Source organism: Sesamum indicum, linkage group LG8, assembly GCF_000512975.1.
Source record: "Sesamum indicum cultivar Zhongzhi No. 13 linkage group LG8, S_indicum_v1.0, whole genome shotgun sequence".
Lineage (NCBI taxonomy): Eukaryota > Viridiplantae > Streptophyta > Magnoliopsida > Lamiales > Pedaliaceae > Sesamum > Sesamum indicum.
Genome location: NC_026152.1, coordinates 13,470,573 through 13,474,958, shown reverse-complemented (window position 1 = coordinate 13,474,958; position 4,386 = coordinate 13,470,573).

The following is a 4,386-nucleotide window of genomic DNA, read 5'->3' as shown; positions in this document are numbered from 1 at the left end:
CACATGTATCATCTATTCTCTCTCTTATTTGAATAATCTCTCTATAAAATATACACACCAATTCTCTCTCCCCCTCTCTCTATCTCCGCCTTCTGTCCCTGTCAGAAGAAATAGCCGGTTCTCTGCTTGATTTGTCTCTCGACTCCCCCACTTCCGACCGGATATGACGTCACTTTCCGGCCAGCCACGGCGGAGACCCTGATCTCCTCCGCTGCCTCTCCAACAACAACAAAAACCAAAGACAACAAAGAAATCAAACGTAAAAAACAAAGAAACAACACAAAAAAAGGTAGAGAGAGAAGGAGAAATGGAGATCGGTTTTTATGGAGGGTTTGAAGAGCCAAGAAAATTGAAAGAAACAACAAAGAAGAAATTAGACAAGAGAAGAACAAGAATTTAGCATCAATCACATTATACTCTCTTATATATTTTCTTCTCTTTTCTCTCTCTCTCTCTCTCTTTCTCTCTCTCTCTCTCTATATATATATATATATAAATAAAAAGACTCTTTTCCAAATAATTAGGCCCTGCGAGAAAAAACCATTACCGAGGGGTTCTTATCGTCTGGTCTCCCCCTACCTACACCACCTCCACCCAATTATTACTATTGGTTTTTATTTTATGGTATGTAGGACAATTTTTTCATGTAATGTGAATTATGATAAATTTTTAATTGAATTGTGTTGATTTCAATAGATAATGTAAATCACAATCCAATTTGCAAAAGATCAAATTATATGAATTTTTTTATAATATGATTACGTCCTGAGAGTAAGTTGTTAGTTATTTAGATTACAGTATTGTTTACGTGGGATTTTCTATCAATTATGAATATTAAATGTTCATAACGTATAACTGAAAATTGACTGGTGTACAGAATATAAAAACTCACTCACGCGTATTATTAATATGATTTTAAATTATTTGAAACAAAAATTTATTACATGATACATTCGACGAGTGACATGCCGATTAACATGGGTTGTCGTGTTATCAAAAATTATTTCAACTGTTTAATAAGGATAATTATTTAATTATTCAACTGTTTAAGCGAATAGTGAATCATTTAAACTCGCTCGCTCTATTTCCCTAATATTTCATAAATGCATTTTTTTCCCCATAATATCACACTTGGGAAATAGAGTGTGGAATTAGAAATAGTATCCCAAAAAGTGTTGTTAATTTATTAAAAGAAAAAATGGCATAACTCATTATTTTTGTCAATATCCAGTAATCGTATTATTTGATATGAATTGTTAAAAAAAATTATAATCTAAAAAGTGATGAATCATATTCTACTAATCGCATCGATTATCCACAAAATCTATATTATAGAATAAATATTTTTTTAGCATATAAAACTCAATATTTCTTTTATTCATGTACATCTACTATTAATCTATTTTATCACTTTCGATCAATTATTTATTTTTTACTTTTTTCTATTTTATTTAATAAAATAAAATAAAATTTCATATATCTTATACATTTCGATCACTAATACACAAATTGAATGAATTTCAATCACCGATACAAAAAAGAGATAAAAGATGAGAGAATCAGAGGACGATTGTACACATTCAAAGTTGATTTATTCTTTTTTCTATTCTAATTAGTTACTTTTCTTCTGTATTATATAATTTAATAAATACAAAAGAAATTAAATATAATTACAAACAAATATCGAGTGTGCTTAAACACAACACACACAAAAATAAAAAGAATAAAAAAAAGGTGGTGTACATGGACCGGGTGTAGAGAAGTCTGCCAGTGGGGAAGGGGGTAGAGAAGCGGCCGGTCGCCGTTAAACGGCGTTAAGTGGAAGTGCAGCAACACCCGTTGTAATCGGGTAAGAAACACGCTGGCTGTTTGTTAGTTGGCCTGTTATCGTTTTCCGGGTTTATCTAATCTTCAGCATTTGAAAAGACCAAAAAGGGTCCCCCCATGATTTCACATTAATTAATAATATATATTCAAAGAAAGTGTTAATTTGGGGAAATGGTTTAGGTGGGAAGGGGCAATTTTGGAAAATCAGGTGAGGGGGTTTGGCTTTTTATTTGGGAGAGTGGGCCTTGGAGTCTGTGCTGTTTTATGAGATAAGGATTTGTTGGGGAGTACTCTAATATTAATTGTCTTTCCTTTTTTCTTTCATGGATGTGGTATTATTAATTAATTAATTAACATGGGGTGCCCCCAAATTTAATATATATATATAATTATAAAAATATTGAGATTTTAGGTGCTCATTAAATAAAATAAAATTAAATCCAACTGAAATTTCAATAAATGAAAAACACAGTACGTTGAGATGTTGTATTGGAATTTTTAACGTATTATTGATTTTTTTATAATTGAATAATTACTCATTTTGATTTTATTATTTTCGTATCTCTATTTTTTTTTAATACTACAATAAGGGTGTTCATTCAATAAAATGTAACTGAACTAGATTAAAATTTTAATAAATTGAAAATTCAGTACCTCAAATGTGGTACTAGAAATTTCTTTTTTTTTTTTTTGTCTTTCGGTAATTATTGGACTTTTTAAATATTTTGGTCGATGTTTTTGTAAATATAATTTTTTATTAAAACATAAATATGGTATTGATAGATGTACAAGTATGCACATAAAAAAATAAAAATATATGATTAAAGATAATATTTTTATTTTAGATACAAATCAAGTAAATTAAAATTAAAGAATCGAAATCCAACTAAATACGGACTTTTCCTAAATATAAAAATTGAACGCGTAGTCACATTTTTCAATTTAGTCTCGGCACTGACCTATTTTTTATTTTTTTATTTTTTGGGTTCTATTTGATTAGTTTATCGAACTCCGAATAGCCTGTTATTATATCAATTTTATTTAGTTTAATATTTTTAAGGTTTTTGTTACTTGAAATTGTAGGAAATAATTACTCGATCATATTTTAACTATGTATGATTAAATTACTTAATACAAACGCCCCATTGTAAAACATTTTTTTTTTTTATTTTGATATGTCTAATTCATGAAATTATCAAATTTATAGGACTCTTTATTCGAATAATAGGAAATTATTATTTTTCGGTGTATATATATATATATATATATATTTATATATGAGTGAAAAATACTATTTGTTGCATAAAATCATTGTCATATCTATAAACATCATTTCAGTGGAAGTGGGGACAAAAAATTGGAAAAAATTATTCTATTGGAAAGAGCCAAGTCTCTGATTTTGAACTCATGACTTCAAGAAAGGACTCCAGCTTTTTATTTTTATAGTGCTATCATGTAATTGCTCAAAATAATCCTCTGCTCCATAAAGTACAATTTAGTTGGTGAAGTCGAGGTTTTATAATTATGAGATTATGGGTTTGAATTCTATTAATACGTGGGTATTTATTTATTTTAATTTTTGTTATTTATCTATTATAATAGCAGTTATCTTGATTAGTTAAATATTTGATATTGACAATTAATATATTGATTATTGAAATTAATGATATAGTTGTAATTGATTTGCTGAAAAAAAAAATGATAATCTCATTCACTTTTAAATTTAATATATGATATAAAAATTTTATTTCGAATTCAACCCTTTTGAGAGTAATAATATGATGTTGCAAACTCGTATTATTTTAAGGAGAATTATATGACTGCAGTTCACAATTTTTGTTTTTAAACCGTTTATGTTTCTGTTTAATTATGTGATTGAGCAAATTAAACTTGAATTTTGAATGCAAATATAATTTTTTTTGTCCGTTGGCACTTTTTCTAATAATCACTTTTGGGATTAAATTCTGTCAAAATCCATTTTGGTATAAGCTACAATTTGTAGATTACTAATTAATAGTATTTTTCATTTGATTATCCATTATGCCCATTAAATATATTTTTAAATTTTTTTTCTTTATTAACCTAAAGAATGAAGTTAGTTTTAAAATTTAACTACAATCTGAAATTGCATAATCAATTTATGAAATTGTTAACTTAATCGTCATAATCTCATATTCTAAAACATATTATCTTGTAATTAATTATATTACTGTCGAGCCAAATTAGACTTAAATTAAATTCTTTTAAACCAAAAGTTATAAGCTTCTCTCCATCAATTTTTGTAACTTTTTTTTTGCTAAAATTTAAGTATTTTTAATTTTTTTTTAATCATTTCATCCTCCTACGTTCCAACTTCAATTTTTATTTTATTCCGTTTTTCTTTTCCCGTACTTTTTTTATTGATCGTGTGAGGGTTTTAGAATAACTAACTTTGGTTTGAAAATGTCTGTTGATTAAAATACCCTCAAATATATTATTTATTTTCACAAATGAAACAACTTCTCTTTGATCATCGATTTTATTAATAGTTCCTATTCAAGCACGTTTAAAGTTTAAAAA